Below are 22918 nucleotides of genomic sequence, written 5' to 3' on the forward strand. Positions count from 1 at the left end.
AGGGTGGTCGATAATTACTGTCACCTATGAAGCTGCCATGCTTCATCCATACTCTATAACTAAACAGTATTTGCAAAAGTGGGAAATTTATATCACAATATCCATTTCAAAACAAATATTCTTTAAATTTTTTTACACTAGTTATACCATAGATCATTTTCCCTCCTTAATTGGTATGAAAACTTAGTACTTAGGTGTGGCTTCCTAAACTTAGCATGGAAATTGTAAAGTCAATAGACGAGCGGTTTGAATGGTCTTTGTCTTAAGTATCTGAGAAAATATTGAAGTGCAATTTGTAAGGGTTTTCCAGGGCTGACTGCAGGCTCTCAGCAGAAAATTTTGCAAAGTTACTTTAAACGAAGAAACATTCTCCTCATCGATTAGCAAATACCAATGCCATTATAAATATATATGCATGTTGACCTTTTAGCTTGTTTTCCTGAATACGAATTTAGTAGAGCTCTCACACAGCTACTCATGCTGTGAGAGTATTTTGGGGCAATGGAACACAAATGGGGACATCAATCTACCCTCTTCATTCGAGAGTCACTGTATGGAGCCTAATTGCTGGTTCCTCTGTGGTACCCATGCAGAGCTTATACCAGTCAGCAGGCCTGGGGTTTAAAGATTTCTCCATAGTGAAGTTCCACAGCTTAAATGAGGAGGTTAGAATCTTGGACAAATAAAGCAAATATTGAGTGGCTTCTAGTGCCTTCCCCCTTTGACTTGGAAAACAAATATGTGCACATTGTTAAGACCACAGGGTCATTGAAACAGGCTTGCACAATTCAACTGCTAAGCTGAGAAGCCAACAATAGAAGCAAGCTCAAATTATTTCTTCCCATAGACAGAAAAGATTAATTTCCATCTGTGCAGTGGTGAAGGTCTCTTTTATTTATTTAATTTTTTTTTAATCAGGGGAGAACACAATCGCTGTCCCCCATGACCACAAAACTATGCAGTTTTCCCCACATTTGGGGAAATCCCAGGGTTCATTGTACCTGGTGTGCAATGGATAAGTCTTACCCTGGCAAAACCAACGTTGTAATCGTGGTCCTTCCCCTGCCAGGTAAGTCTTTGAAGATATGATGCTGCCAATCAAAACTCTGATGGGAAGACTGTGTAGTAGAGCATTTGATTTAGACGTTTTCCTATTTTTTGAGTCAAACTTCACTCGAGGTGTTCAGCAGTCACGACATAATCATTGCCTCCATGAACTGACACGCCACAATTAGAAACAGTGCCTTGTACCAGTCTGTGGTTTCTGTAAGGTCTGCTCATAACCTAGGAGATCAAGGAAATGACTGCCACTCAGAGTTTCAATCCTTGTCCTGGCCCCACAGCTTTTGGACCATGTCCGAGGCAGTGCATCTTGGGAGGGGACTTATCGTGAACACAATGGTATACTTCTCAGAGGCTGGAATGAGAGCAGGAGTTGTGTTCGTAATAACTTTCTTCAGCACATATACCTAGGATCTAGCCTTCTTCAGCTGGGTCTCACCTACCAAATGCTCCTCCATTTCTTAATGGTGCTACAGTAAGATGAACCAAACCTTTGAATTACAGACTATTAACGAACATGTGAAGTCCACACCACAATAATTTTTAGACATTGTGTATTTGAGTTACAATTCTTGTCCCAATCTCCAAAAGAGGATTTTATTTCTCTTAACTATCACAGAAGAGACAGATCCTGTGGAGGATAAATAGAAATTTGGGTGTACACTATACTCAGTGCAATGTTGAAGGCATTCAATAATTTATAGAATTTTATTTTCACCATTAAGTTCATGGTTGAGATATACATCACAAAAAACATATTTTAAAGAGAAAACCATACAGATTTGTCTAAAATAGACGAAGGGATGAAGAAGCCTGTGTGTGTTTATGTCACTTGATAAAGGTTATAGCTGTGGAGAGGTGGGGATGGACAAAGAAAAAAAGGATTGGTAATACAATGAGGGGGCCTTAGCAAGGTCTACTGTTCAAGCTTTGCTCTGTATCCCTGTGTATTTAAAGGCAGATACATTCTTCTCTCCATATAAATTTGGTACCTCTCGTTATACGTATATGTATGGCCTTATAGGTAATAGGCCAGTTTGCTTTTATCAGCCTGTGTCATGGCCTACGTCAGGTCATACAACTCTTTCTGAGTTTTATGGCCTGTATTGGGGATAGGGGTGTTGGCAGGGAGTGAATGTCCCTCTTCATTAGATTTTCTCACATACTAAGGAGTCATATTTTGATGTAGCATGTTCTAAAACTCATCATTTATTTCTGGGTTTTAATTTAGTTGTCTAGAAAGTGTGGAAATATTGTAATCTATTTCTTAGGTTCACTATATAGATCAAACTTGTTAATTATATAAATATAAAGCTATAGGCAAAAAGCTACGAAAACTTCTCGATGCATAGTATTATAGTTTATTATTATCCCACCACTGTGATTCTATTGACTATTTCATAAATATCTAAGAACTTAATAGTTTTAAAATTGCTTTATTTTATACACTGGAGATGGCAGAGAATAAAGACAAGATTCTTGCTTACTTTCTGAACAGGGATTGGTATCTTATACACGGTGCATAATGGGATCTTATTAAGACACTCAAAGCATGAGAAGGTGATAGTTAGAGCTGAGGGTTCTATATTTATAGATTTCATTCTTTTTTCTTTTCTTTTATTGGATATTTTCTTTACTTACATTTCAAATGTTATCCCCTTTCCCAGTTTCCCCTCCAGAACCCCCTCCCCCATCCCATCCTTCCACCCCTGCCTCCATGAGGGTGCTCCCCCACCCAACCTACCAACTCCCTCCTGCCTCCCGACCCTGGCGTTCCCCTTCCAGTTCTCCTCTCTTCCTCAGATTCATTCCTATTCCTTTTCCTTTTAGGAAAGATCAAGATTCTTAGGGATATTGACCAAATATGACATAATATGATACAATAAGACTAGGCACAAGTATTCATATTCCCAGCTGGGTGAGGCAACCCTGTATGAGTCTTCACAGGACAGAGGGCCTCTCCTCACATTGACACCCAACAAGGCCCATTCTCTGTTACATATGTGGCTGGAGTCATGGATTGCTCCATGTGTACCCTTTGGTTGGTTTAGGGGTGTCTGGTTAGTTGATTTGTTGTTCTTTCTATGGGATTGTAAACCCCTCAGTTACCTCAGTCCTTTCTCTGACTCCTCCATTGGGGACCCCTTTCTCAGTCTAGTGGTTGGCTGCGAGCATTGACTCTGTATTTGCTAGGCTCAAGAGATAGCTATATCAGGCTCCTGTCAGCATGCACCTCTTGGCATCCCCAATAGTGACTGGGTTTGGTGACTCCATGTGGGATGGATCCCATGTGGCTCAGCTGTTAAAGGCTAGGCTCAAAACCAAAAATATATATTTAATTCTTTTGTGGTAGTTTTGCTCTATAGCCTAGGCTATCCTGGATCTGATGATGTTGTTTTTTAATGTTTTTATTTTTCTTTTACACAATACATCCTGACTGAAGTTTCCCTTTCATCTACTCCTTCCAGTTCCTCCTCTCTTCCTCAGACCCACTCCTCTTCCTTTTCCTTTTAAGAAAGATCAAGATTCCTAGGGATATTGACCAAATATGACATAATATGATACAATAAAACTAGGCACAAGTATTCATATTCCCAACTGGGTGAGGCAACCCAGTACAACTAAAAGGGTCTCAAGATAAAGTCAGAGACACCCCTACTCTTACTGTTAGAAGTACCAGAAATAACCCAGGCTAAACAACCATAGCATGTATGCAGGTTAGGTTTTGGAGTTTAGTTGGAGCATGCTATGTTTGCCATGCCTGTGGAGACAGTGAGTAGTAATTTGCAAGTTAACAGGCTAGGTTCTGACTGAATAATGAATTTGGAAATGATAGGTATCATCTAAAGCCTTGAAACTTGGTGACATACTATCTTAGTTAGGGTTTACATTGTTGTGAAGCGATGCCATGACAAAAACAACTCAAAGACTTTTAATTGGGGCTGGCTTATAGTTTCAGAGGTTCAGTCCTTTATCATCATGGCAGGAAACATGGTAGCAAGCAGGCAGAAATGTTGCTGAAGGAGCTGAGAGTTCTATATCTTGCTAGAAAGGCAACCCAGGAGGAGACACTTTTGCACCATGTGGAGCTTGAGCATGGGACCTCAAAGCCCACCCCCACAGTGATGCACTTCCTCCAACAAAGCCCCCCTTTTCCCTCTTCTCTCTTTCCCCCATATCCCTCTCTCTCTGCTTCCTGAGATTATTTTCTTCCCCCTTCTGAGTAGGACCGTAGCATCCACATGTTGGTGTGATCTTCTTTCTTCTTGGGTTTTATATGGTTTATGAGTTGTATCATAGGTATGCAGAGCTTCTTTTTGGCTAATATCCACTTATCAGTGAGTTCATACCATGTGTGTTATTTTGTGACTGGGTTACCTCACTCAGGATGATATTTTTAAGTTTGCCTGTGAAGTTTATGGAGTCATTATTTTTTTTTTTATTAACTTGAGTATTTCTTATATACATTTCAAGTGTTATTCCCTTTCCCGGTTTCCGGGCAAACATTCCCCTCCCACCTCCCCTTCCTTATGGGTGTTCCACTCCCAACCCTCTCCCCATTGCCGCCCTCCCCCCACCAGTCTAGTTCACTGGGGGTTCAGTCTTAGCAGGACCCAGGGCTTCCCCTTCCACTGGTGCTCTTACTAGGATATTCATTGCTACCTATGGGGTCAGAGTCCAGGGTCAGTCCATGTATAGTCTTTAGGTAGTGGCTTAGTCCCTGGAAGCTCTGGTTGCTTGACATTGTTGTACTTTTGGGGTCTCGAGCCCCTTCAAGCTCTTCCAGTTCTTTCTCTGATTCCTTCAACGGGGGTCCTATTCTCAGTTCAGTGGTTTGCTGCTGGCATTCGCCTCTGTATTTGCTGTATTCTGGCTGTGTCTCTCAGGAGCGATCTACATCCGGCTCCTGTTGGTCTGCACTTCTTTGCTTCATCCATCTTGTCTAATTGGGTGGCTGTATATGTATGGGCCACATGTGGGGCAGGCTCTGAATGGGTGTTCCTTCAGTCTCTGTTTTAATCTTTGCCTCTCCCTTCCCTGCCAAGGGTATTCTTTTTCCTCATTTAAAGAAGGAGTGAAGCCTTCACATTTTGATCATCTGTCTTGAGTTTCGTTTGTTCTAGGGATCTAGGGTAATTCAAGCATTTGGGCTAATAGCCACTTATCAATGAGTGCATACCATGTATGTCTTTCTGTGATTGGGTTAGCTCACTCAGGATGATATTTTCCAGTTCCAACCATTTGCCTACGAATTTCATAAACTCGTTGTTTTTGATAGCTGAGTAATATTCCATTGTGTAGATGTACCACATTTTCTGTATCCATTCCTCTGTTGAAGGGCATCTGGGTTCTTTCCATTTTCTGGCTATTATAAATAAGGCTGCGATGAACATAGTGGAGCACGTGTCTCTTTTATATGTTGAGGAATCTTTTGGGTATATGCCCAAGAGAGGTATAGCTGGATCCTCAGGCAGTTCAATGTCCAATTTTCTGAGGAACCTCCAGACTGATTTCCAGAATGGTTTTACCAGTCTGCAATCCCACCAACAATGGAGGAGTGTTCCTCTTTCTCCACATCCTCGCCAGCATCTGCTGTCACCTGAGTTTTTGATCTTAGCCATTCTCACTGGTGTGAGGTGAAATCTCAGGGTTGTTTTGATTTGCATTTCCCTTATGACTAAAGATGTTGAACATTTCTTTAGGTGTTTCTCAGCCATTCGGCATTCCTCAGCTGTGAATTCTTTGTTTAGCTCTGAACCCCATTTTTTAATAGGGTTATTTGTTTCCCTGCGGTCTAACTTCTTGAGTTCTTTGTATATTTTGGATATAAGGCCTCTATCTGTTGTAGGATTGGTAAAGATCTTTTCCCAATCTGTTGGTTGCCGTTTTGTCCTAACCACAGTGTCCTTTGCCTTACAGAAGCTTTGCAGTTTTATGAGATCCCATTTGTCGATTCTTGATCTTAGAGCATAAGCCATTGGTGTTTTGTTCAGGAAATTTTTTCCAGTGCCCATGTGTTCCAGATGCTTCCCTAGTTTTTCTTCTATTAGTTTGAGTGTGTCTGGTTTGATGTAGAGGTCCTTGATCCACTTGTACTTAAGCTTTGTACAGGGTGATAAGGATGGATCGATCTGCATTCTTCTACATGTTGCCCTCCAGTTGAACCAGCACCATTTGCTGAAAATGCTATCTTTTTTCCATTGGATGGTTTTGGCTCCATGTCAAAAATCAAGTGACCATAGGTGTGTGGGTTCATTTCTGGGTCTTCAATTCTATTCCATTGGTCTATCTGTCTGTCTCTGTACCAATACCATGCAGTTTTTATCACTATTGCTCTGTAATACTGCTTGAGTTCAGGGATAGTGATTCCCCCTGAAGTCCTTTTATTGTTGAGGATAGCTTTAGCTATCCTGGGTTTTTTGTTATTCCAGATGAATTTGCAAATTGTTCTGTCTAACTCTTTGAAGAATTGGATTGGTATTTTGATGGGGATTGCATTGAATCTGTAGATTGCTTTTGGTAAAATGGCAATTTTTACTATATTAATCCTGCCAATCCATGAGCATGGGAGATCTTTCCATCTTCTGAGGTCTTCTTCAATTCTTTCCTCAGTGTCTTGAAGTTCTTATTGTACAGATCCTTTACTTGCTTGGTTAAAGTCACACCGAGGTACTTTATATTATTTGGGTCTATTATGAAGAGTGTCGTTTCCCTAATTTCTTTCTCCGCTTGTTTCTCTTTTGTATAGAGGAAGGCAACTGATTTATTTGAGTTCATTTTATACCCAGCCACTTTGCTGAAGTTGTTTATCAGCTTTAGTAGTTCTCTGGTGGAACTTTTGGGATCACTTAAATATACTATCATGTCATCTGCAAATAGTGATATTTTGTCCTCTTCTTTTCCGATCTGTATCCCCTTGATATCCTTTTGTTGTCTGATTGCTCTGGCTAGAACTTCAAAAACTATATTGAATAAGTAGGAAGAGAGTGGGCAGCCTTGTCTAGTCCCTGATTTTAGTGGGATTGCTTCAAGTTTCTCTCCATTTAGTTTAATGTTAGCAACTGGTTTGCTGTATATGGCTTTTACTATGTTTAGGTATGGGCCTTGAATTCCTATTCTTTCCATGACTTTTATCATGAAGGGGTGTTGAATTTTGTCAAATGCTTTCTCAGCATCTAATGAAATGATCATGTGGTTCTGTTCTTTCAGTTTGTTTATATAATGGATCACGTTGATGGTTTTCCGTATATTAAACCATCCCTGCATGCCTGGGATGAAGCCTACTTGATCATGGTGGATGATTGTTTTGATGTGCTCTTGAATTCGGTTTGCCAGAATTTTATTGAGTATTTTTGCGTCGATATTCATAAGGGAAATTGGTCTGAAGTTCTCTTTCTTTGTTGTGTCTTTGTGTGGTTTAGGTATAAGTGTAATTGTGGCTTCGTAAAAGGAATTCGGTAGGGCTCCATCTGTTTCAATTTTGTGGAATAGTTTGGATAATATTGGTATGAGGTCTTCTATGAAGGTTTGATAGAATTCTGCACTAAACCCGTCTGGACCTGGGCTCTTTTTGGTTGGGAGACCTTTAATGACTACTTCTATTTCCTTAGGAGTTATGGGGTTGTTTAACTGGTTTATGTGTTCCTGATTTAACTTCGATACCTGGTATCTGTCTAGGAAATTGTCCATTTCCTGAAGATTTTCAAATTTTGTTGAATATAGGTTTTTATTGTAAGATCTGATGATTTTTTGAATTTCCTCTGAATCTGTAGTTATGTCTCCCTTTTCATTTCTGATTTTGTTAATTTGGACGCACTCTCTGTGTCCTCTCGTTAGTCTGGCTAAGGGTTTATCTATCTTGTTGATTTTCTCAAAGAACCAACTTTTGGTTCTGTTGATTCTTTCTATGGTCCTTTTTGTTTCTACTTGGTTGATTTCAGCTCTGAGTTTGATTATTTCCTGCCTTCTACTCCTCCTGGTGTATTTGCTTCTTTTTGTTCTAGAGCTTTTAGGTATGCTGTCAAGCTGCTGACATATGCTCTTTCCTGTTTCTTTCTGCAGGCACTCAGCGCTATGAGTTTTCTACTTAGCACAGCTTTCATTGTGTCCCATAAGTTTGAGTATGTTGTATCTTCATTTTAATTAAATTCTAAAACGTTTTTAATTTCTTTCTTTATTTCTTCCTTGACCAGGTTATCATTGAGTAGAGCATTGTTCAGTTTCCACGTATATGTGGGCATTCTTCCCTTATTGTTATTGAAGACCAGTTTTAGGCCGTGGTGTTCCGATAGCACGCATGGGATTATTTCTATCTTTCTGTACCTGTTGAGGCCCGTTTTTTGACCAATTATATGGTCAATTTTGGAGAAAGTACCATGAGGAGCTGAGAAGAAGGTATATCCTTTTGCTTTAGGATAGAATGTTCTATAAATATCCGTTAAGTCCATTTGGCTCATGACTTCTCTTAGTCTTCGACATCACTGTTTAATTTCTGTTTCCATGATCTGTCCATTGATGAGAGTGGTGTGTTGAAATCTCCCACTATTATTGTGTGAGGTGCAATGTGTGTTTTGAGCTTTAGTAAGGTTTCTTTTACGTATGTAGGTGCCCTTGTATTTGGGGCATAGATATTTAGGATTGAGAGTTCATCTTGTAGGATTTTTCCTTTGATGAATATGAAGTGTCCTTCCTTATCTTTTTTGATGACTTTTAGTTAGAAATTGATTTTATTTGATATTAGAATGGCTACTCCAGCTTGCTTCTTCTGACCATTTGCTTGGAAAATTGTTTTCCAGCCTTTCACTCTGAGGTAATGTCTGTCTTTGTGTCTGAGGTGTGTTTCCTGTAGGCAGCAGAATGCAGGGTCCTCGTTGTGTATCCAGTTTGTTAATCTATGTCTTTTTATTGGGGAGTTGAGGCCATTGATGTTGAGAGATATTAAGGAATAGTGATTATTGCTTCCTGTTATATTCATATTTGGATGTGAGGTTATGTTTGTGTGCTTTCATTCTCTTTGTTTTCTTGCCAAGACGATTAGTTTCTTGCTTCTTCTAGGTTATAGCTTGCCTCCTTATGTTGGGCTTTACCATTTATTATCCTTTGTAGTGCTGGATTTGTAGAAAGATATTGTGTAAATTTGTTTTTGTCATGGAATATCTTGGTTTCTCCATCTATGTTAATTGAGAGTTTTGCAGGATACAGTAACCTGGGCTGGCATTTGTGTTCTCTTAGGGTCTGTATGACATCAGTCCAGGATCTTCTGGCCTTCATAGTTTCTGGCGAGAAGTCTGGTGTGATTCTGATAGGTCTGCCTTTATATGTTACTTGACCTTTTTCCCTTACTGCTTTTAATATTCTTTCTTTATTTTGTGCGTTTGGTGTTTTGACTATTATGTGACGGGAGGTGTTTCTTTTCTGGTCCAATCTATTTGGAGTTCTGTAGGCTTCTTGCATGCCTATGGGTATCTCTTTTTTTAGATTAGGGAAGTTTTCTTCTATGATTTTGTTGAAGATATTTACTGGTCCTTTGAGCTGGGAGTCTTCACTCTCTTCTATACCTATTATCCTTAGGTTTGATCTTCTCATTGAGTCCTGGATTTCCTGTATGTTTTGGACCAGTAGCTTTTTCCGCTTTACATTATCTTTGACAGTTGAGTCAATGATTTCTATGGAATCTTCTGTTCCTGAGATTCTCTCTTCCATCTCTTGTATTCTGTTGGTGAAGCTTGTATCTACAGCTCCTTGTCTCTTCTTTTGGTTTTCTATATCCAGGGTTGTTTCCATGTGTTCTTTCTTGATTGCTTCTATTTCCATTTTTAATTCCTTCAACTGTTTGATTGTGTTTTACTGGAATTCTTTCAGGGATTTCTGCGATGCTTTCAGGGATTTGTGACTTTTGGTGGTAAAGTGAACTCTCACGATGTCATTGTCCTATAATTAGTATTTCTTCAAAGATGTGGTTTTAAAAACTTCTAAAAATAAAGCATATAGTTTTGAATGGAACATTAAAACAGTAAAGTAGTGCTATCATAATGATGTATAGAATAACTAAACCAGGGCTAATGAAGTGGAAACATCTAGAAGGTTTCTGGTTTGGATTCTCTTATGTTCTTATTTGAGTCATAGCATAGGCTCAGTCTTTTTCCATTTTATTAAATCTATTTCCAGCATTTAGCAATTTTCTGAATAAACTGGGGACTTTAATGACTTAGGGAAATCTCTCGTCATTGATGTGGGGGGTACAAATCACCAAGAGGAGAAAAGATGAAAAGCAGCACCCTACCACTTAATTGAGCAAATGCAACTACAAAATAATCAGACTAAAAATTTTAGGCTAAACACCGTGTTGCTACTTTATCACTAGGGATCTCACCTTGTAAATTCATTTTATAGAAGAATTAAGCCTTTAACAGCTCTTAACTCAGGAGGAGTAATAGCATCAGGTCATGAGATTTGGGGTCATTGCTGATTCTTCAGAAAAGAGTTAAGGCTAATAATGATAGGAAGCATTGTCACATGCGTACAGCATGACAGATATTCTGTTTCCTTTAGTCTTTAAAATAACGGTGAGATGTTTTAGCTGAGAACACTGACGATTGGACAAGACTGTAACCTGCCCCATTGAAGCTGCCAAGCGTTTAGCTGCAAAAGCACTTAAGGCTGAGTCTGCTTTCAGGCTACACTAATAATGATGATACTGTGGCTTTGCTTTAGCTCTTTCTACCTTGAACTTCTCACTCCAGACAAATCATCTGGGACACGTTTATGATGAGCAGGGTAGACTATTACTTATGCATTAAAGATTAAATCTACTTCCTCTCATTTCATCATTATAATTTCAATCTTTTAGTTCATAATGCTTTGATCTTTGGGAATCCATTTATGTTTAAAATGCTATTACTTGTGGCAAGGGTCATTCATTTAACCATTATCTGTGAACATCTTTATTATTAGTCAACTACACTACATTAATTACCAGGCAGTTTGACTGTCTCAGGAGAGAAAATATTTACCCAGGATTAGACCTGGAAATTGGAGAAAATTCACGGGGAAATTGGTGCAAAAGAAGAAACTCCAGACTGGGAGGGAGCTAGTAGGCCCTTTTCAGTAATGAGAATTTTCTTTTTAGATGGATTGACCCTTAGAGGTCATTCCCTTTAATACCCTCACTTTGCTGGCTAAGTCCTAACCCATGGTACAGGGTTATAATCCTCAGACTAGAGCCCTTCTCATTTAAGACTGCCAGAATTTTTGTTGTCGAGTTTTTAACAACTCTCCAATGTTTTGGAATCTGGAGACCCCTCCCCCAAATTCTCTTTCCCTTTGTTTGTGTTTTCAATTTCTTTAACTCCTGTACAGTTTCTTGACTATATCACATATTGAACCGCTCTTGTATCATTATTTTCTCCCCACCTTTTCATGGGGCTTCCAATTCAAGGCAGCTAACATGTAAAATTTACCATACTATCTATTCATAAGAAAATCAATTATTAAAGGTGTACAAATATAGAGAAAGGGTTGGAAAGATGAATTGTACCATCATGGTTAAGGCAATTCCAGTTGTCAGTGTTATAGATTCTGGCAGTAGGAAGAAATGCACAAGTGGTGCTTCTAGAAATCTTAGGAAGAAAATTCCCTCAGTATGCGTCATCTTCAACTCCCTTGCCTCCAATAAAAACTCAGAATTTTCTTTGTTCTCCTTTCTTCCCCGACTAGGTTTTGACTGATTCAGTTTCTGAGAAAGTCTGGGAATATGGATGGGAAACAGTGAATAGATGGTAATAGGTGTTATACAGAAAAAAAGATCAGGTGTAGTTTTAGAAGTCATGAATGGAAGTTTATGGAGCCTCTGAAGCAGGTGGCTGTACCCATAATTGAACAGAATCCTATGACATTTGAATTTCCTTGATGGATCGCACTAATTTGCAAACCAACAAATTATTGTACCGTTCTACTACTTAATAGCAGTTGATTTTACAGCCACTCACCACTTAGCAAACCAAGTTTCACAACCCTGCTCCATCTACTGTGCTAAACAAAACAGAAACAGGCAGATGCAGAGTCCCTTGGGGTTATGTGGAATTTGGAACTATTGATGAGAATTGCCAATGAGTTAGTCAATAGGTCATTTGTCCGTAGACTCCGTAGCCAGACAGATAGACAGATATTGAACTTTGCATCTTCCTCCGCTCTTTACCTTGAAGTCTCGTTTAAAATCAGACCGATCAGTTTGATTAAATTTAAAAGGTGCATTCTATTTTATGTGATGGGTTAGCCTGTGCAGAGATGGCAAGAGGGGAATTTGAATGTGAGCATAGGGATTTCCGCAAGCTCACAACATAACCGGATCTAATCCTTTTTTTTTCTTGTGTTTTTTCTTTCTTTCTGTTTTTAGTTTACAAGTCTTGTTTTATGCCAGAAACCCAATCCATTTCTTTTATTAGCTTTTTGATGTTTTAAAATTAGAATTACATCTTCTTTCCCTCTCTCCTCCCTCCAGCCCCTTCTAGTTACCCTCTTTTGAACTCTCTGCCCCCAATACACCCCTCAAGTTGATAGTTTCTTTTTCTTTGCTTATATTTGTTACACACACACACACACACACACACACACACCATGCACACACATACACACACACAACACATATACACACCGTACACACACACACACACACACACACACACACACACTGTATGTGTATGCACAAAAAATATAAATAGTACTTGCTGAATCTATTTTTATTGTTTGTATGCCTATGGTTTCAAGGTTTACCACCCTTTCACTGGACAACCAATAAGAAGGCTAATTCTCCCAGTAGTCAATAGTTTTCTTTAGTTCTTTGTCTAAATTTCCCCTGTTCACATTACTGTGTCCATTGATAGATACTGCCCTTGTTCTGGTCTTGTTTTACAGACGTTTCTAGAAAGGACTGTTTCACAGCAGGTTTCTTAGTATTCTGTGTTGGGAGCATAGCATGAAAGTTCTCGCACCTACAGCTCTCTGGAGAAACCAGGAATGTTAAGACACAGGATTGTCTTTCCAATGGGAAAGATGTCAAACACTTGTTTTGTTTTTGTTTTTGTTTTTTTTTTTCCATCCAGAAAGCTGGGAATTGGAAGTGATGAACAGCTGATGATCTGCATTTTCTGTTGGGTCAGGCCATATCCAGCTCCTACAACCAGGACCAGAGGTAACTACCAATCTAAATGACCTTTACAGTCAGGGTCTCCCCAACCTTTCACAACTAGGACTAGAGATACCTAATAGTCTAAATGATCCTTATGTTATCCGTATAGCCAAAGGATCCCCCAGGTTCCCACAACCAGGATCAGAGATGGCTAATAGCTCAAATGACTAAACTATCAGTACAACTGAGACCAGGCCAGACCATTTCCTAGACCCTTAAGCTAGTACAGGCATCCTGTCTCTAGAACCCATCTCCTTAGAAGAAATGACATATACTCTGAGTCTTATAATTACTTTATTTGGGGATTATGTTATGCCCGGAAATGTTTCCTCTAACTTTAGTATGTTTGAATTTGTCCTAACACATAGACTGCTTGAGATTAGATTCTTTAGAAGTCTTGATTCATGTTGAAATAGTCAATCTGAATCAAGGTTTTCTTTTCAATTCTTTGTGGTCAACTTCCTCCTGGAAACCTGCAGGGACCCCTTCAGTTCTAACTCTTTTGTCTGGTCCATCTTCTGTGATGTCCCCTGAGCCATAGATGCAGGAACTGTGATGTAGATTTACTCATTAGGTTAAACTCCCCAGAATCCATTGATCTCTGTCTTGTGTCCTGTTGTGGTTTTCTGTGGTACTCTTCATTGGCTGGAAAGTGAAGCTTATTTGATGATGACTGGCAGTTATGTTTATCTGTGGGTATAATGATAAGGTTTAGAATGTAGCAAACAATTATGCTGGGCTAGCAAAATGGCAGTAGATTTTCACTTAGGTCTCAATTTCACTAGCCCTGAAAAAACTAGCTAGCTTTGAGTGGTGCTTAAGTTCACTTAGAGAGCTATAAGTTACTAGTGGTGTGTGTATGCCACTCCTTGCCGCTTCATGCATATCTTGCCAGGCTGGTAATTTTGGTAGTTCAAAGATACCGCAGCTGTCATGGACTGTTTCATTGTTTCCCTCCCTTGGCAACTTGTATAGAATTTTTTGAACCATAACACACAGACCACAAAAAAGAAGCTTTTAGGTCAGACCCAGTGCAAATCCTCCAAGTCTTGTTCCCTAAGTGTGTGTGATTTCAGCATTTCTGTGGTACCCAACCTTGAGAAGCACCATAGGCTAAATCAATAATAATCAATATTGCTTTGGAAATCACTTAACCAACCCCGAGGAACCCTATTAGAGGAGGCATTTCATGTCTTATACTGGGGTTTTTGTTACTCTGTGGTCTTAGAAGCACTTTCAGCCCAAGTGGGTTAACTTTCTTTAATTATCCATCTATATATCTATATATCATTTCTCTCTCTCTCTCTCTCTCATCTATCTATCTATCTATCTATCTATCTATCTATCATCTCTCTCTCTATATATATATATCATATATGTGTATGTGTGTGTACATACATACACAAATTTATTCTGTACAATTTTAGGCAATTATAAAATAACATGATTTCTTGAGGCTTTATCAAAAACTTGATTGCTATGTTTCTCCTCCTTCTCTATTGACCTCCTTCTTCCTTCCCAGTTGGAACCCCACTCCCAGTTATTTTATTTTCCACTTCCTATCACCTTTATCTTGCTATTCTCCCCATTGGTCCCTTTATACATTTTCTTTTCTTTTTTCTTTCTTTTCTTTTTTCTTCCCTTTCTTTCTTTCTTTCTTTCTTTCTTTCTTTCTTTCTTTCTTTCTTTCTTTCTTTTTCCCCCTCTCTCTTTCTTTCCTTCCTTCCTTCCTTCCTTCCTTCCTTCCTTCTTTCTTTCTTTCCTTATCTCATTCTTTTTTAGTGTGTGGTTATTCTGTGTTGCATACTCATGTTTGAGGATTTGGAACCTGACATCAATATAAAACCTGAAAACACTAAAACTGCTTAAAGGAAACAGTTGGTACATAAGTATAGGAAATGACTTTCTGAACAGAATTCTATTAGGCAAGGAATTAAGGCCAAAATCTACACCCAAGACCTCATAAAACTAAAACTCTTCTGTACAACTAAGAAAAAAGATCAGTCAAGTGAAGAAGAAATCCATTGTTTTTGTTTTCTTTGCCAGCTATACTTCAGGAGTATCCAAAGAGCTCAAGTTAAACAAACAAACAAACAAACAAACAAATGAATGAACAAACCAGCCAACAACCAAAACCACAAATCTAAGTTTTTTTTTTAATGGGCCAGATATCTAAACAGAGAGTTCTCCATAAAAGAAATAAGATGGGTTAAAATGTTATAAAAAAGTGTTCATCGTTCTTAGTAATCAAGGAAATGCAAAATAAAATAACTTGAGATTTCATCTCAGGCAAGTCAAAGGCTAAGATCAACAAAATAACTGCCACATTTTTTTAAAACCATGTTGTAGAGAAAGAATACCCATTTACTGTTGGCAGGAATGCACAGTGGTACAGCCACTTTGCAAATCAGCATGGAAAGAACAAAACATGTCCAAAAAACCTAGCATATGAGCCAGCTATAAGCTCTATCATTCTTAGCATATGCCCAAAATACTTAACTCCACAAATACATGCTCAGTGATGTTCATAGCTGCTTCATTTATAGTGACCTGAGAAGAGAAAGACTGTACATGCCCTTCAACATATGAACAGATGATGAAAATATTGTACACACACAGCAGAATATGACTAAGAAGGGAAGAAAGGAAGAATAGAAGAAAGTGAAATCATGAAATTTTCAGGTATATGGGTGGAATTGCAAAAGTTTTGCCTAGACTCAACAGATAAATGCTTAAATGTTCTCTCTTATCTGTTGTCCTATTTCCAAATTGAGAATGTAATTATTAAACGTGTTTTAGGGAATATAGGAAAATAAGAGTCTGTCACAATAGCAACTTGGCAGGGACAGAAAAAATCATCAGATGTGTTTCTTTTGGTTAACGTAACCCAATCAGTCTCAAAATTAATTTGATAAGAACAAAAATTTTAGCTCTAAAGTTATCAGTAAAAGAAAAATAAAAGTTTTTATACCTCAAGTAGCCTATTTCTCAGAAACCTATAAAAGTGACTAACATTAAGGACATAGAGGCTTTTCAGCTTCCCTCTAGTATGTATGTTTAGTTTATCTGTTAGATACATTTCTCTCTCTGTGTGCATGCGTGTAGCATGCACAAGTGTGTGGATTTGCCATGTGTAGAAAGCAGAGGGGGTTCTAGAGCATCCTTATGTTTTCCCTTGATTCTGTTATTAATGATCAAATCATAATAAATCTTAATTCGTCTTGTCGGATTGGTGGGAAGCAAATGTTTTAAATAAAATAAGCAACACCATTAAGCACACGAGCACTGTTGGGGGATGATAGAGAATAACACGGAGTATTACATGTGGGAGGCATCTGTATTCACAGACATATTACCACAGCTGGCAACTGATGGAGCTGGCATCTGGCACGTAAGGCTAAACGATATTCCCACTGGACTGTGTTTATTAGAGCTGAACAGATAGATACATAGCTCCTGGAATGAGGGGCTAAGTCACGGCTAAAGAGGGACAGTCACAGCTACTCTCTTGCTCTATCAGTTACTCCTCTCAGGTGGCGTGTCGGTTTTGATATTGTGAGAAATTATTGAGTCAATCCACCTACTGAAATTTCAGCTTTTACTTTTTATTTGTGTGAACAGGAGATAATTTTGCTGAGAAATCCCTGGAATCTTGTTAATGGACAGACTCAGTAGCTAAAATAATCAGGACCTTTGTGGTTTGTGCACATGCCAAAAAAAAAAAAAAACTTGTCTTCCTGTATCTTGCCATGAAGAAAGGGGACAGGTGTTTACATTTTTCATTGTTGTTTTCTTTTGTTTTGTTTTTGAGACAGGGTCTTCCTATGTATCACAAGGTCTTGAACATAAACATAGTTCATTTTCCTGTTGTTTTGATAAAATACTCTGAGAAAAGCAACTTAAGGGAGAAAGGGCTTATTTAAGCTCACAGCTCAAGGTACAGTACAGACAGCAGGGTCTTTTTTTTTTTATTAATTGGATATTTTCTTTATTTATATTTCAAATGTTATCCCTTTTTCTGATTTCCCCTCCAGAAACACCCTATTCCATCCCCCTCCCCCTGCTTCTTTGAAGGTTCTCCCTGACCCATCCACCCACTTCCTCCCACCTCCCCACCCTGGCATTCACCAGCTTTTACCTTACCTTGTAGCCATAGTCAGAAGAGAGCAATGCATGCATTAGTGTGTTCAAGCTCTGCTTCCTTTCTTCATTTAACACTGGAAATGGTGCCCCCTATGGTTAAGATGGGTCTTCTCATATCAGCGGATGAAGTCAGCATAATCGCCCAGAGGCTCGGGAGGTTCGTTTCCCACATAAGTCTGAATTTCGTTAAGTAGAAAACAAAAGCTATCATCAAAATTATCCGGGCTTCTTACTTCAGCCTCCTAGCGCAGAGCATCTAAGCCTATGCCACCATTCCAGGAATTATCCCTATTTCTATAAAGGAGGCAGAGCAGATTGCACGATTCTTGAATTTGGGGGTTAAGAATTAAGCTACTAGTAAACAGAAGAGTGAAGGCAAGGGCAAGCTGTACGTGCTAGGAACCAGGAACTTAATTTCCATCTCACTTGCTTCATCCTTTTCATCTTCTTTGCTTGTAGGCTTAGATCTTTTCAAGACCTACTTTATTTAGGGCTCTTAAATTCTTCAACCTTCCTTTTAACCAACCGACCAGAGGTAGGGGGAAAAGAAGGTTAATAGGAAAAAGGTGTGTAAATTTATTTAGAAGTATTTTTCTTTGGAGGCGATTCCACTCTTTGTTGCCAGGATACCAGCGTTCTAGTCCAACAGCAAGACTCAGTAATGGCGGCATGATCCAGTGGAAACAGCAAGGCTCTGCTGAATCAGCTGGAGTACCACGAGAAGTTCTCTGGTGTATTTCTGTCTATGAAGCGAAGACCAACAAAGACCAGCGAAGTGATGCATGGCATAGCAATGCAAGAACATCCTTTCACTGTTGGTAGGATCCCATTTATATTCTTTCTAAGCATCCCATGCCCTCTCAAGTGTCTGTTTTCATCAAAGCATCACCTGCCCACTCACAAGACAGCTTCCAGAAAAACATCACAGGACACCACTGAGTCATTAAAGAAACCAAAGACTTCCACTTCATTTGCTTTCACTTTCCAACCCTTTCTTCCCCATACAGTCCCTCCCCCTTCCTTTCCCTTTTCCCCCTCTCTTCTTCCTTCTTTCCTTCTCCCCCTCTTCCACCTTCTTTTTGTCTTTCTGCCTTTGTTTTTGAAGCCTGGGCAAGAAAACATCCAGTTCCCAGCTGTCAAGAGGACATAGATAAAAGGGCGTATACAAATTCCCTCCTCCAATTCTAGTTTATTTGGCAGAAAAGAGTAAAAGGTAGTAAGGGAAGGTAGTAATTATTGACCCTTGGTATTAACTTTGTTCTCTTGGGTAAGCACATAATTAGGTTGTTCTTTAAAATGCATATTATGTAGTTGGCAACACACTCTGGCTCAGATCCGATAACTTCTTATGCAGGCAGCTTTTAAAATGTACATCATGTACCAAAGGAGCTTTTCTGGTCTATTGGGTAAATATGTATTAAAGTAATTTTTAAAATACTTATGTACTCAATAGGCTGGAAGTGGTCAATGGTTTAATGAATAGTCATACATTTTTAAACGCGTATTATTATTTATGCACTGACCCAAGTGAGAAAAGTCTCTTTAAGAATGGCATATTCCTGATGACTGTGTAATTTTGCAGTAAAATCTTAAAAGTATTTTAGGAGAGCGGGAGCCCGTTTTAAAATTGCATTATCTCGTTGTCCCTTCACCTCGTTTTTCCTGCTTCTCCCCCTCTTCTGGGATGTATTTTAATAGGTTCATTTTATGGCCTCCCTGCTGGCCTAATTTCATTTTCATAGATTAAAGCTGATTTACATTCTAATTGTAATTTAAATTTAGAATTTATCCTATGTTGATTCGTAATGCCTGGCACACAGTAGAAACTCAATCAATATCTACCGGATGGGCTTTTCTTTGCTGTCACGTGGGCAAGCACCAGCATTAGTCCTGTGCCTCAAATGCTAAGCACAGTATGAGGGGTTTCTCTCCATCACAAACGGAAAACTTTGCAGTCCAAAAAAGATGCTCGTTCTGCCTTCAGTTTATCTGTCACATAGCTTCCTTTTACTCTGTCAGTTCTCCTCTCTATGTGAGGCGAGCAATAGTGTCACAGCTCAGGTCTCTTAGGGATCTGCGATCACTTTATAAATTACATACCCAAGATGGTACCCATGCCCACTGAGCCCTCAGAGTGCCTCTTTGATACTCTTTGACTTGAGTCCAGACCTCAGAAAAATTGAATACATTTTGTTTGAAACATTAGAGGTTTCTAAACTCCACAGTGTGTTAGTCATAAGTACCAAGGGGTTGGATGGGTGGTGGTGGGGAAGCCCAGGGCAATGAGATGTCACAAAATATGATGACCTGACTTGTTCATCCCGAAATCCACACAGTAGGAGAAAATGGAGTGTTGCTGATGTTAACTCACATTCACATACATAAATAATTTTTAAAAATCAGAAAATACAATCTAACAGACCTACATCATCATCAGTAGCATACTTGTTCAATAATTCTGCATCCCATTTGCAGACCACAACCTCCCCTGGCTGTTTCTAGCCACTGATATTCACAGTACCCTTCATATGCTAGAATTCTCTGCTCTTCCTCCCCTTCCTCCAAGGATAGCTCTACTCCAGCATTTGGAGTATTTTTTTTCCTCTCTATTCCATGTATCCTGTGGGAATACAAGAAGGTTCTTTCTTAATTTCAGAAAATTCTACAAATAAACAAACCACCTGCCAAAAAGTGAGATTTTTTTCCCTAAAAGCAAGCAGGGTAATGATATCTCCAACAGCAGAACACAATAACTAGGGGCTTGAGAATACACATTATTAACATGCTCAGTGAGCTGCCTCAAATCCTATTTGGAGGGAGGGATGGCATAAATAAGTAAATACGCTCCTTGGATCTTTACTGTCTGAGGTTTGGTGAGCGGCTTCAATCTTGGAAGCACATTAAAATCGCTGCTCCATAATTGGATTTGTTTGCTATTACGGCGTAGATCTCCAACTTTTCCCATGCTTTCTACATTCAACAAGAAGCAATGGTTTTGTCTGGATGGGAATGAGACCAGGGAGGTGTCTTTTGGCTCACTTGAAGGCCAGAGAAGGAGAGGGAAGGGTGCAAATTCTCATGTTCTGATTATACTTGTGGCATGGCATTTTCAGCAGATGGCTGGGTCAACAGGCGTCCTAGCTGTCAAAACACCTGTTGTTGTCGTGTTGGCCTATGACATTTTCTATCACTAAACTTAGACTTCGAGTGTGTCACGGTTCTAAATGAGGAAGCTCTGACATATTCAATGACTTTCTTTAAAATGAAAACCCTGAATACAGCATTGTAGAACATATCTGTAATCCCAACATTCGAGGGGCCGAGGCAGGAGGATTATGGGTCTGAGACTAGCAAGGTCTACATATATGTAGCTGGCTCTACATATATGAAGAAACAAAAGCTAAAAGCTCAACCTAAATCAAGTCAACAAGAAATAAAGCAAAACAACAAAAATAAGAACAATGAAGCTCCCACAAAAGAAGGAAGTGCATCTTATTTGAGTTTCTTATCTTTCCTTAAGTTTTAAAAATATACTTCACCGGACACGCTACTCTATTTTGTATTTGTTCATTTACTTTATCTTCCATTTGTAGGCATTTTGCCTGTATGTATGCCTATGAAATATGTGTGTGCCCAAGTGGAAGTCAGCAGAGAGTACTTGGTCCCCTGGAACTGAAATTGCAGATATTTATGAGCTGCTATGTGGGTGCTGGGAATCGAACCTATGTATTCTGGAAGAGCAGCCAGTGCCCTTAACCACTGAACCATCTGACCAGCCCCTGGAACACACTAAAATACATTCTCTATGACTGTTCTCCACTTCTTTTTAATAAGAAACTAACCACTTGTAAAGCCATGGTTAGCAGAAAGAAGTCTCTTCTTTCCTTTAACATTAGAAGAGAGCGACAAACATTTTTTTCCAAATAGCTCGTTAAAGGACAACTAGAAAGGCTGAGCAAAGGTGACGCCACATTGGAATATTCTTAGACAAACTTGACTTTCTTTCATCAAACACAGAGGTGCACATAATTTTATGGATGAAGGTAGAAGACAGAATCCTACAGGAGAAATTTCATTTGAAGACCAGTTGTTGGGTAGATTTGAAGAGAATCAGCAGTTACAAGTTCAGAAGGTAGCTAGGGCTCAGACATTGGTTCTTCAATTGCAGGGACCCAATTTAATTAGTAGAAATATAGCTCAGCTTATCGGTAGCCAGGGTGGGGGTCACAGATTGCCCTGGCTGTTCACAGAAGAGCTTATCTCTTTCAGGGTAGCCGGGGGAACAGATAGCAGAAAGATTAGTTGAAGAATGAGTATCTTCAGCAACAGACACTGATAGAACAGATTCCCCCTGCTCCAGTAACTCTGAGGCTCTCATTTTAGGATAGGAAAGGAGTTTTCCGGGACTGTCCATTCAAAGCTAGGAGTTGTGGTAGGGAGAGGAAGTTAGCATGCATGGCATGGATGTATTTGAGACTGGGGCCATGTAAAAAGGACCTAAGAGAAGGTACAGAAAAGATTGTTTTACAAGAAAGGCAGGTGCACGCCAGAGGCAAGGATATTATATGATAAGCAGGGATGACCTGCATGCACTCAAAATCTATAATCTCAGATAAGAAAGGTGCTTCTGGAATCAAGACCAAAAGGTCAGAGATAGCCCTTAGGAGACCAAGATTCTTAAGATAAATGTGAACAAAAATGGCAAAAAGTGTGGCTATGTGTGTCTGTCAGTGGAATACTGATCGGCGTGCTTCAACACTCCTTGCAGAAGTGGTCTTCAGGGAACTGCAGACACTGAATGTACAATTGGTTGGGAATAATTCAGACCTGAAGCACCCTCCAAGGACAGTTTTAGAATCTGAATTTTTTCTGCCCTTTCTGTTCATTTAAAGTATATTATTCATTGGGCAGTCCTTGTGGAGGTATGAGGTTATAATCTTAAATTTGATATCTGTCTCTACTTTCAATCCACGTGGTATTACTAAGAAGAGAATAAATGATTTCTACCAACTGCTGCTTAAATATAATGCTTAATCCATTTTGTGAACTGGAGAAAAAAATTATACCAACAGGAATATTACCTTCCGTGTGTCTTCAGTGGACTGCCAGACGTGCCTGAGATCCCTCTGCTTTCACTGCTGCAGTCTGATCACAGGGATTTTCCAAGACAAGGCATGTAAGAACCTGGTTGCTGGAGAAACAAATGTCCAGATGACTTGTCCTGGGTCTGGCCTCTCTTCCAGTTCTTGTTCTTGTTTTTTCTCTTTCATTAATTTAAGGTAGTCTTACTTCACAGAAAAATTGAAAGGAAGTTGTAGAAAATTTTTATGTAGCTTGCAATCCACATATAATCTGTATTACGATCTCTTACCAGGGAGGTTCCTTTGCTAGAATTAGGCATTGGCCTGTCTTTCCATTAGTTCCAGGACAATAATAAATACACAGTTGCATCATTATAGTTTTAAGTCTTATATTAAAACTGGTTACTTATATGTTAGTGGGCACTTCTTTCTATCCTCCTCATCT

The 22918-nt window shown here is 39.2% G+C and overlaps 1 long non-coding RNA gene and 1 other non-coding gene across 2 annotated transcripts; both read right to left on the reverse strand.

The window, feature by feature from the left end:
* Window positions 1–915: 915 nt before the first annotated feature.
* LOC120096753 (U1 spliceosomal RNA) lies at window positions 916–1077 on the reverse strand. Its single transcript, XR_005493594.1, has one exon. It is a non-coding gene; the product is annotated as a U1 spliceosomal RNA (small nuclear RNA).
* A 12449-nt stretch (window positions 1078–13526) lies between these two features.
* Window positions 13527–17531, reverse strand: LOC134481735 (uncharacterized). The gene is made up of 2 exons (XR_010057493.1): window positions 17393–17531; window positions 13527–13939 (listed from the first exon to the last, which is right to left on the reverse strand). It is a non-coding gene; the product is annotated as an uncharacterized LOC134481735 (long non-coding RNA).
* Window positions 17532–22918: the final 5387 nt, after the last annotated feature.

The sequence above is a fragment of the Rattus norvegicus genome, chromosome 14 (assembly GCF_036323735.1).
Source record: "Rattus norvegicus strain BN/NHsdMcwi chromosome 14, GRCr8, whole genome shotgun sequence".
NCBI classification, from domain to species: Eukaryota; Metazoa; Chordata; class Mammalia; order Rodentia; family Muridae; genus Rattus; species Rattus norvegicus.